Source organism: Anolis sagrei, chromosome Y (assembly GCF_037176765.1).
Source record: "Anolis sagrei isolate rAnoSag1 chromosome Y, rAnoSag1.mat, whole genome shotgun sequence".
NCBI lineage: Eukaryota > Metazoa > Chordata > Lepidosauria > Squamata > Dactyloidae > Anolis > Anolis sagrei.
This window is the reverse complement of record NC_090035.1, coordinates 5,489,420-5,501,588: the sequence shown is the minus strand read 5'-3', so window position 1 is coordinate 5,501,588 and position 12,169 is coordinate 5,489,420. Positions and strand designations below refer to the sequence as shown.

The 12,169-nt window shown below is 44.8% G+C and overlaps 1 long non-coding RNA gene across 1 annotated transcript; it reads left to right on the top strand.

The window, feature by feature from the left end:
* The first annotated feature begins 898 nt into the window (after window positions 1-898).
* LOC132782179 (uncharacterized) lies at window positions 899-2,380 on the top strand. Its single transcript, XR_009632030.2, has 2 exons — window positions 899-1,728; window positions 1,856-2,380. It is a non-coding gene; the product is annotated as an uncharacterized lncRNA (long non-coding RNA).
* The last annotated feature ends 9,789 nt before the right edge of the window (window positions 2,381-12,169 follow it).

Below are 12,169 nucleotides of genomic sequence, written 5' to 3'. Positions count from 1 at the left end.
TTTCGCCTGCGTCTATGGCAAGCATCCTCAGAGGTTGAGGTCTCTGAGGATTCTTGCCATAGATGCAGGCGAAATGTCAGGAGAGAATGCTTTAGAACATGGCCATATAGCCCAAAAAACCTATAACAACCCAGCTGACATGTTGTTGATGAATGAAGCACGTTCGTTCTTGTTTGATCCGTCCCTTCGCACAATTAAACCCAACTTCCGATTCTCGATCACGATCCAGATTTTGGGGTTAACATGCAACAATCCCCCTTAATTTATTTGTCAAGAGGAGACTACAAGAAGTGTCGGATGACATCGTGGTTTAATAAACCACGAATCCTGGCTTAACGTGACAGTTTGAATGCAGCCAATGTGTGATGTGTATAAGAAATGTATTGTCGAAGGCTTTCATGGCTGGAATCACTAGGTTCTTGTGGGTTTTTTCGGGCTATGGGGCCATGCTCTAGAGGCATTTCTCCTGATGTTTCGCCTGCATGTATGGCAAGCATCCTCAGAGGTAGTGAGGTCTGTTGGAACTAGGAAAAGGGGTTTATATATCTGTGGAATGGCTGGGGTGGGGCAAAGAGCTCTTCTCTGCTAGAGCTAGATGTGAATGTTTCAACTGACCACCTTCATTAGCATTTGAAGGCCTGGCTGAGCCTGGGAAAATCTTTTGTTGAGAGGTGTTAAGCTGTGCCTGGTTGTTTCCTCTCTGCTGTTTTGCTGTTGTAATTTTAGAGTTTTTTAATACTGGTAGCCAGATTTTGTTCATTTTCATGGTCTCTTCCTTTCTGTTGAAAGGTTGACACCTTTCAACAAAAGATTTTCCCAGGCTCAGGCAGGCCTTCAAATGCTAATGAAGGTGGTCAGTTGAAACATTCACACCTAGCTCTAGCAGAGAAGAGCTCTTTGCCCCACCCCAGCCATTCCACAGATATATAAACCCATTGCCCTATTTCCAACAGACCTCACAACCTCTGGGGATGCTTGCCATAGATGCAGGTGAAACGTCAGGAGAAAATGCCTCTAGAACATGGCCTTATAGCCCGAAAAACCCACAAGAACCTAGTGTATAAGAAATGTTAGTGGGTCATCCCACAGATATATAAACCCCTTTTTCCTAGTTCCAACAGACCTCACAACCTCTGAGGATGCTTGCCATAGATGCAGGCGGAACATCAGGAGAGAATGCCTCTAGAACAAGGCCATATAGCCAGAAAAACCTACAACAACCCATTGTTAGTGGGTCATTTTTGAAGATCTGAAACCATGCTCCTCTCTGGCTTGCTTTGTCCCATCGATGTCCGTGGGACAAAATGCCCTTTGCTCTTGAGTGGATGAGAGAGCTCTTGTCCACATGGTCTGTAAGCTCATGCTCTTGGCTTCTGGATGTCTTTGGTGGCCAAACTTCATGCTTTATATTCCGTGATCTTGGCTTCTTTCGTGGCCAAACTCCACGCTTTCTGTTGTACAGCATGGAATGACAACGGTGTGAGGAACTGAGGCCTGCTGTTTGGAAGCTCCATAAGATAATAGAGAAGCTTCTCCTGTGACTCAAGTGTCCCCATGTTGTGTGTCGTCCCCATCAAGACCATTTGTGAAGGACAAGCCACCATCTGCCCCATGCTAAACACAGGGTCGCTTTGTGTTTGCCATACAATGTAGTTCTGGTGTTGGAGGGCCACATCTTCTGTAGCAGTCTGGATACAGCAGAGATGTCAAACTGGTGGACCTTCAGGTGTTGGGGCAGTGGTTCTCAACCTGGGGTCCTCAGATGTTTTTGGCCTACAACTCCCAGAAATCCCAGCCAATTTACCAGTGTTGAGATTTCTGTGAGTTGCAGGCCAAAAACATCTGGGGACCCCAGGTTGAGAACCACTGTGTTGGGGGCTCTTACCTCCAGTGACCGGGAATTCTGGAAACTGGAGTCCAGTACATCTGGAGAGCCACAAGTGGGACACCTCTGGGACCTGGGACTGACCCATAGCATGCACCCTTGTCCAACTTCATCCCCTTTGCTCCAAGAGCCCTTGACGTCCGCTCTCAAAAGTCTCGTGCAGCACGACCTTCTTGTTGTGTAGCCTCCACCTCCGACAGCCTGTTTGTGGCAGTTCTGGTGTCGTGCAAAGGATTTCGGGTCTCTCTGGAACTGCCGGGACTCTTGACGAAAGAGTGACCAAAGCTGGGCAAAACTGCCGCCCTCTTTTTACGGAGCTGTAATGTGCCTTTTCTGTTTTTCTCCTCTCTTTGTTTTCAGTTGTGTTGGATTAGATTTGTTTTCGGTGAGCAAACGGAAAAAAAAACCACGTGTAAAAACCCTTTGAGTGTGAACCTCTCGTTTTCCATAGATTGTTAGCTAATTTTTTTTTGGATTAAATTATTACTCACTCTCTTTCTGTGGTGTTCTCTTCCAGAGGGTGTGTGTGTGTGTCTGTGTGGAATCAATGGATCCAAACGGATCAGTCTTTTCAGAAGCTCAACCCTGTTGTGAAGCAGTGGATTTTACCTAGCGCCCAAAGTCTAAATGCAATAGACCAGTGTTTCTCAACCTGGGGGTCGGGGCCCCTGAAGGGGTCACGAGGGGGTGTCAGAGAGGTCACCAAGGACCATCAGAAAGCACAGAATTTCTGTTGGTCATGGAGGTTCTGTGTAGGAAGTTTGCCCCAATTCTATCATTGGTGGAGTCCAGAATGCTCTTTGATTGTAGGTGAACTATAAATCCCTGCAACTACAATTCCCAAATGTTAAAGTCTATTTTCCCCAAAGTCCACCAGTGTTCACATTTGGGCATATTGAGTATCCGTGCCAAGTTTGGTCCAGATCCATCACTGTTTGCATCCACAGTGCTCTCTGGATGTGGGTGAACGACAACTCCAAAACTCAATGCCCACCAAACTCTTCCAGTATTTTCTGTTGGTTATGGGAGTTCTGTGTGCCAAGTCTGGTTCAGTTCCATTGTTGGTGGAGTCCAGAATGCTCTTTGATTGTAGGTGAACTAGAAATCCCTGCAACTACAACTCCCAAATGTTAAAGTCTGTTTTCCCCAAAGTCCACTAGTGTTCACATTTGGGCATATTGAGTATCCGTGCCAAGTTTGGTCCAGATCCATCACTGTTTGCTCTTTGATTGTAGGTGAACTAGAAATCCCAGCAACTACAACTCCCAAATGTTAAAGTCTGTTTTCCCCAAAGTCCACTAGTGTTCACATTTGGGCATATTGAGTATCCGTGCCAAGTTTGGTCCAGATCCATCACTGTTTGCTCTTTGATTGTAGGTGAACTAGAAATCCCAGCAACAACTCCCAAATGACAAAATCAATCCCCCCACAACCCCACCAGTATTCAAATTTGGGCATATTGGGTATTTGTGCCAAATTTGTTCCAGTGAATGAAAATATATCCTGCATATCAGATATTTACATTACAATTCATAACAGTAGCAAAATTACAGTTATGAAGTAGCAATGAAAATAATGTTATGGTTGGGGGTCACCACAACATGAGGAACTGGATTAAGAGGTCGTGGCATTAAAAAGATTGAGAAACGCTGCAATAGACTCACAGACAAGAGTAAAAATGATCAGAAATATCTTTACTCTTAATAGCAGAGATGGAACACATAAAGTTGCAATGCATACAAAAAAACAAACAGTGCCAGAAACTTGGATAGCCTTTGAAAGTAACACAAAATAAGGCATCTTCACCTTACATCAAATGAGAGAGCAAAAATAAACCTTGAGTAAATAACTATTCCACCATAGCCTCCTTCAGAGTAGCTTCTCCAAACGAGCAAAGCCTTTGAGCATAGATCTCCTCAGAGAAAAAGCTCTCCACCACCCACACCCACACTGTATTCTAAAAAATCCCATACAGATACACACCATTGGGTATGGCCCAATCTTGCTGGTTGACCTACATTGCCAGCTGTATATAATAATTAACACCATAAGGTTTTTTCTTCAACACACGCACACAATTGGTCCTGCTATGACTTACCGCAACAAACAATTGGGAGGACTCTGGGGCAGAGAGTTCCACTGCTGAACAGCTTTCACAGTCAGGAAGTCCTTTCTCATGTCCAGGTGGAATCTCCTTTCCTGTAGTTTGAAGCCCTAGTCTCCAGGGCAGCAGAAAACAAGCTTGCTCCCTCCTCCCTATGACTTCCCCTCACATATTTATACATGGCTATCATGTCTCCTCTTAGCCTTCTCTTCTGAAGGCTAAACATGCCCAGCTCTTTAAGCCGCTCCTCATAGGGCTTGTTCTCCAGACCCTTGATCCTTTGAGTCCAACTGGAAGGAAGGCTCTGAGAGGTAAGATGAAGTCCTTTGGCCACATCATAAGAAGGCAGGAAAGTTTGGAGAAAAAGGTTTGCTGGGGAAAAAGGAAGGAAAAAGGAAGAGGGGCCGACCAAGGGCAAGGTGGATGGATGGCATCCTTGAAGTGACTGGCTTGACTCTGAAGGAGCTGGGGGTGGTGACGGCCAACAGGGAGCTCTGGCCTGGGCTGGTCTAGGAGGTCACAAAGAGTCGGAAGTGACAACGAATAAACAACAAACCCCTCATGTTTCTTAGAATTGCCTTATATGTACAAATCTTACGAAATAGATTGTTGTTGTTCATTCATTCAGTTGTTTCGGACTCTTTGTGACCTCATGGACGAGCCCACGCCAGAGCTCCCTGTCAGCCGTCACCACCCCCAGCTCCTTCAAGGTCAATCCAGTCACTTCAAGGATACCATCCATCTTGCCCTTGGTCGGCCCCTCTTCCTTTTTTCTTCCACTTTCCCCAGCATAATTGTCTTCTCTAAGCTTATATCTAACGAAATAGATATGACAAACGAATTACAAATGAAGTTTTGCACAGCCCTATTGTCTAATTGGTGTTGGAGGAAAGTTCTGAGAGTGCCTTGGACTGCGAGAAGATCCAACCAGTCCATCCTCCAGGAAATAAATCCCGGCTGCTCACTGGAGGGAAGGAGACTAGAGACAAAGTTGAAGTCCTTTGGCCACATCATGAGGAGACAGCAAAGCCTAGAGAAGGGAATTATGCTGGGGAAAGTGGAAGGCAAAAGGAAGAGGGGCCGACCAAGGGCAAGATGGATGGATGGCATCCTTGAAGTGACTGGACTGACCTTGAAGGAGCTGGGGGTGGTGACGGCCGACAGGGAGCTCTGGCGTGGGCTGGTCCATGAGGTCACGAAGAATCGGAGACGACTGAACGAATGAACAACAACATTGTCTAATCATGTGGAAGTTGAAACCTTGTAGTTTGTGGTGGAGCCACTAGATGGTGGACCTCTCCTGCTTTGAATTTGTATATGTGTGTTTTCGAACTACAGCACAGTTACATTCAGGTTGCAAACCTATCCACCACACACCATGTATTGCAGTGGCTAAGCAGTGTGAACATCCATCACCCTGTTTTCAGAGCGACAAAGGGAAGGATGCATCCAGCTCAGTTTACACATCTACCTACTCAGTAGGAAAGGAAGAGAAATCTGGGTGAAACAAAGCTTCAGAACATAGAAGTGAGCAGTTGCATTGATGGCTGATGGCTCCATGCCATTTGGGCAATGAATCCATGTAAGCACTACCTTTAAATCAGTATTTCTCAATCTGGGGGTTGAGACCCCTGTGAGGGGGTCATGAGGGGTGTCAAAGGGATCACAAAAGAGCATCAGAAAATAGTATTTTCTGTTGGTCATGGGGGTTCTGTGTGAGAAGTTTAGCCCAATGCTATCATTGGTGGGGTTCAGAATTCTGTTTGGTTGTAGATGAACTATAAATCCCAGCAACTATAACTCCCAAATGTCAAGGTCTATTTTCCCCAAACTCCACCAGTGTTCATATTTGGGCATGTTGAGTATTTGTGCCAGGTTTGGTCCAGATCCATCATTGTTTGAGTCCACAGTGCTCCCTGGATGTAGGTGAACTACAACACCAAAAATCAAGATCAATGCTCACCAAACCCTTCCAATATTTTCTGCTGGTCATGGAAGTTCTGTGTGTCAAGATAGGTTCAATTACATCATTGGTGGAGTTCAGAATGCTCTTTGATTGAAGGTGAACTATAAATCCCAGCAACTACAACTCCCAAATGTAAAGGTCTATTTCCCCCAAACTCCAACAATGATCATATTTGGGCATATTGAGTATCTGTGCCAAGTTTGGTCCAGATTCGTCGTTATTTGAGTCCACAGTGCTCTCTGGATGTAGGTGAACTACAACTCCAAAACTCAAGGTCAATGTCCACCAAAGCCTTCCAGTATTTTCTGTTGGTCATGGGAGTTCTGTGTGCCAAGTTTATTTGAATTCCATCATTGGTGGATTTCAGAATTTTCTTTGGTTGTAGGCTAACTTTAAATCCCAGCAACTACAACTCCCAAACGTAAAGGTCTATTTCCCGCAAACTCCACCAGTGTTCACATTTGGATTTATTGAGGATTCGTGCCAAGTTTGGTCCAGATCCATCATTGTTTGAGTCCACAGTGCTCTCTGGATGTAGGTGAACTACAACTCCAAAACTCAAGGTCAATGCCCACCGAACCCTTTCAGTATTTTCTGCTGGTCATGGGAGTTCAGTGTGCCAAGATGGGTTCAATTCCATCATTGGTGAAGTTCAGAATGAACTATAAATCCCAGCAACTACAACTCCCAGATGTCAAGGTCCGTTTTCCCCAAACTCCACCAGTGTTCATATTTGGGCATATTGAGCATTTGTGCCAGGTTTGGTCCAGATCCAACATTGTTTGAGTCCACAATGCTCTCTGGATGTAGGTGAACTACAACTCCAAAACTCAAGGTCAATGCCCAACAAACCCTTCCAATATTTTCTGCTGGTCATGGGAGTTTCTGCTGGTCTGTGTGTCAAGATAGGTTCGATTCCATCATTGGTGGGATTTATAGGTGAACTATAAATCCCAGCAACTACAACTCCCAAATGACAAAATCAATCTCCCAGCCCCACCAGTGTTCAAATTTGGGCGTATTGGGTATTTGTGCCAAATTGGGTCCAGTGAATGAAAATGCATCCTGCATATCAGATATTTACATTACAATTCATAACAGGAGCAAAATGACAGTCATGAAGTAGCAACGAAAATGATATGGTTGGGGGTCACCACAACATGAGGAGAACTGTGTTAAGGGGTTGCAGCATCAGGAAGGTTGAGAACCAGTGCCCCAACAGCTGGTAAACTGGCTGAGATTTCTGGGAGTTGTAGGCCAAAAACATCTGGGGACCCCAGGTTGAGAACCACTGTGCTAGAGGATAGATTTCAGCACCTTGGAGAGATCCTTTAAAACCTAGATGGAAACCTGAATAACGAAACAGGGCAGTGACTTGCCACTATTGACACACATCCAAATTATGACTTTCATCTTATTCTTTCAATTGTTTAGGGATGCCTTCTTTCACCAACAGCAACCATGTCGTAACACACATTTTCTTCTTTGTAGAATTGGAAACACTGCCTTCCAGCAAGAGAGATTTATTTGATTCTTTGGCCCAAGAGGCAGAGGTTGAACAGAACAGAGCTCAGCAAAATTCCTTTTATTGGGTCTGTATCCCATACTTCGCACCTAATATAAGCAACTAGAGGCTTCTTTAGAGACAAGCTTGAGAAATCTGCATTTGAGTTCCCAGATTTCTTTAAAAAGAGCCTCAAGTTGGCCACCTTGTGCTCGTTGGAGGAAAGGTGCCATACAAATGGGATAAAGAAGCTGGCTGGAATCCTGTTGATGCATGATGCTGGCTGTAAGAAAAATAGCCAGAGAAGCAATGATCACAAAGGACTTGGACAAATAGATTGCTGGAAGCCAGCAGAGTTTGATCTGGCTTCTGTCCCTTGCTACTGCTGCAAGATCCTGGGGGGGGGGGGGGGGGGGGGGGGAGATGCAACGCAAGGAAGAACCCCTAAAAATCCCCTAAATCTCAATCCTGGGGGTCTGCAAAGGATTGAAGAAATGTTATGCCTTTCTGCAGTTAAATCTGAATACGCAAATGAGCGAATGAATGAAGGGAAGCTGGAAAGAGAACTGGAACTATATCTTAATGTTCTATTCTTCTTTTGGAAAGCTTGGCTTTTTAAACATATTGCCTCAGTCAACAACAATTAGACTCAGTCAACAACTATTAGACTCAGTCAACAACAACAAAACATATTGCCTCAGTCAACAACAATTAGATTCCATCTGAACATGAGGAAGAACTTCCTGACTGTGAGAGCCGTTCAGCAGTGGAACTCTCTGCCCCGGAGTGTGATGGAGGCTCCTTCTTTGGAAGCTTTTAAACAGGGGATGGATGGCCATCTGTCAGGGGTGATTTGAATGCAATATTCCTGCTTCTTGGCAGAATGGGGTTGGACTGGATGTCCCACCAGGTCTCTTCCAACTCTAGGATTCTATGATTCTAGGTGGGAATTAATTATGAGAGTAGCTTATTAGCGTTGATCTTAAATTTGTAAGGAATCATTATATGAGGGTTTTCCAGAAAGTAAGGTTACAAGGCACATAGCTCTCTCTCTCAGGAAATTTTCTCGGGGGAAGTTGGTCTCACTGCTGTGTAGCGGGAAGCCAGTGGAAGTGCCAGTTGTCAGTAGCTCATCGACTGGCATTGTGGTGAAAGTTAGAGATGAACGTCCTCATTCCATTTCCCTCCAAGTGAAAAGTTCGTGCTGTACAAAGGATATTAGGAAAGTAAGGTTACAAGGCATATAGCTCTCTCTCATGGGGAATTTTCTCGAGGGAAGTTGGTATCACTGCCGGGTAATGGGAAGCCAGCGGAAGTGAACGAGCAGTGCCAGTGGTCAGCAGCTCATCAACTGGTATTGTGGTGAAAGTTAGAGATGAGCGTTCCCATTCCATTTCCCTCCTAGTGCAAAGTTCACACTCTATGAGGGATATCCAGAAATTAAGGTTACAAGGAACATATCTTTCATGGGGATTTTCTCGGTGGAGGCTGGTCTCACTGCTGTGTAGCAGGAAACCAGTGGAAGTGAATGAGCAGGGCAGGTCGTCAGTAGTGCCAGTGGTCAGTAGCTCATCGACTGGCAATGTGGTGAAGGTTAGAGATGAGCGTCTGCATTCCATTTTCCTCCAAGTACGAGGGATATCCAGAAATTAAGGTTACAAGGCACATATCTCTCATGGGGATTTTTTGGTGGAGGTTGGTCTCACTGCTGTGTAGCAGGAAGCCAGTGAAGGTGAATGAGTAGGGCCAGTCATCAGTAGCTCATCGACTGGCATTGTGGTGGAGGTTAGAGATGAGCATCCTCATTCTGTTTCCCTCCAAGTGCAAAGTCTGTGCTGTACAAAGGATTTTAGGAAAGTAAGGTTGCAAGGCACATAGCTCTCTCTCTCTTTCTCTCTGGGAATTTTCTCAGGAGAAGTTGGTATTACTGCCGTGTAGCAGGAAGCCAGCAGAAGCAAACGAGCAGTGCCAGTCGTCAGTAGCTCATTGACTGGCATTGTGGTGAAGGTTAGAGATGAGTGTCCTCATTCCATTTCCCTCCAAATGCAAAGGATTTTAGGAAAATAAGGTTTCCTAAGGATGTACAAAGGATTTTAGGAAAGTAAGGTTGCAAGGAACATAGCTCTCTCTCGTGGGGAATTTTCTTGAGGGAAGTTGGTATCACTGCCGGGTAATAGGAAGCCAGCGCAAGCGAACGAGCAGCGCCAGTCGTCAGTAGCTCATTGACTGGTGTTGTGGTGAAGGTTGGAGATGAGCATCTCATTCCATTTCCCTCCAAGTGAAAAGTTCGTGCTGTACAAAGGATGTTAGGAAAGTAAGGTTGCAAGGCACATAGCTCTCTCTCATGAAGAATTTTCTCGGAGGAAGTTGGTCTCACTGCTGTCTAGTGGGAAGCGAACGAGCAGTGCCAGATGTCAGTCGCTCATCGACTGGCATTGTGATGAAGGTTAGAGATGAGCATCCTCATTCCATTTCCCTCCAAGTGTGAAATTTGTGCTGTAATACGCTACCTAAATGCTGCTGCAATTCATCGCAAAATCTTTCCTTTTATGAAGAGGACGTAATGTCAAGACAGCACGTGGCAAAATGGGTACGAAATATATTGTGAGACCATGAAGAAACTTTGCAGAGCCATCCAAAACAAACATGGTGGGATGCTGACAGCAGGAATCTGCCTTCTTCACAACAATGCGCATCTGCACACCATTCGTGCCAACACAAGAGTTGTTTACTTCCTTTAGTTGGGATGTTTTAAGCCATCCCTCTCACAGCCCCGATCTTGCACCCAGTGACTATCAATCTGTTCACCAAATTGAAGGAACACCTTGGTGGAAAACTGTTGAGATTAATTTCACAATTCAGCAGCAGATCAGTTACACAACTTCAGTGCTTTCCAGTAGCTTCTTCCTGCACAGTATTTTCAGTCAACTGCTCCCACTCTCTTTTACAGACACTTGAGCACATGCCCGGCCATTGTCGGTTTTACTATTGTTTTCCCCCAGTCTAGATGACATTACAAACTTACCACAGCACACAGTTATATCTTGTCTTAGCAGACAGGTTCTTTAATCAATTACATAGAGCCTTCGACAAACAGCATCACAGCACAAGGAGAGAGAAATATACACTGTACATGACTTCCTTATATACAATTCTATACAATTACACATAGCAATCACTGATTGGTTCTCAACTCATTGACTTAACTCAAACCCAGGATTGCATCATTCACAATCACCTGGACTAGGCCAGAACACATTCCCCAAATGAAGTTCTATATACAGTTAATGCATGACTCAGCATTTCCAATAGAAGCCCATTAGCAGTGCATGACTCAACTATATTACATTACAATACATTGTAAAACCTGACAAAAAACACTTTTCCAATGACAACGAGGTTAAAATCAAAGTGACAAACTGGCAGAAAAAGGCAGAGGGAAACTTCTATGATACAGGCATCACAAACTCATCCCATATATGACAAAATGTATTGAACTAAATCCGTTCCCTGCATCACAGACACCTTCCAAATAAATAGCTAGTGTGGGGGCAGAACACCCTGCAATAGGCATATTTTTTGGTGTCTTGTTGTGCACTGTCACAATTCAGTATCATGGTTTCATTATTGTGAAGGCAATGTAGCCTTAAAGGCAGGATCAAGTTTGCAGACGACACCAAATTGGGAGGGATAGCCAACACTCCAGAGGACAGGAGCAGGATTCAAAACGATCTTGACAGATTAGAGAGATGATTGGCCAAAACTAACAAAATGAAGTTCAACGGTGACAAATGCAAGATACTCCACTTTGGCAGGAAAAACAAAATGCAAAGATATAGAATGGAGGACGCCTGGCTCGAGAGCAGTACGTGTGAAAAAGATCTTGGAGTCCTTGTGGGGATCAAGTTAAACATGAGCCAGGAATGTGATGTGGTGGCAAAAAAAGCCAATGGGATTTTGGCCTGCATCAATAGGTGCCTAGTGTCTAGATCCAGGGAAGTCATGCTCCCCATGCTCTATTCTGCTCTGGTTAAACCACACCTGGAATATTGTGTCCAATTCTGGGCACCACAATTCAAGAGAGATATTGACAAGCTGGAATGTGTCCAGAGGAGGGCGACTAAAATGATCAAGGGTCTGGAGAACAAGCCCTATGAGGAGCGGCTTAAGGAGCTTGGCATGTTTAGCCTGAAGAAGAGAAGGCTGAGAGGAGATATGATAGCCATGTATAAATATGTGAGAGGAAGCCACAGGGAGGAGGAGGGAGCAAGCTTCCTTTCTGCTTCCCTGGAGACTAGGACGCAATGGAACAATGGCTTCAAACTACAAGAGAGGAGATTCCATCTGAACATGAGGAAGAACTTCCTGACTGTGAGAGCCGTTCAGCAGTGGAACTCTCTGCCCCAGAGTGTGGTGGAGGCTCCTTCTTTGGAGGCTTTGAAACAGAGGCTGGATGGCCATCTGTCAGGGGTGATTTGAATGCAATATTCCTGCTTCTTGGCAGAATGGGGTTGGACTGGATGGCCCATGAGGTCTCTTCCAACTCTTTGATTCTATGATTCTATGATCTTGTCCCAGTTTGAAAGTCTGAAATGGAAAGGCAGTCAAAAAAAGTTAAGGAATTTCCATGGGTTTTAGCTGGAAGTGTCTAAGAACACAACAGCGATGCGAAAATCTCATTGACTTTACTGTCTGTTTTAGTAGGTTTCT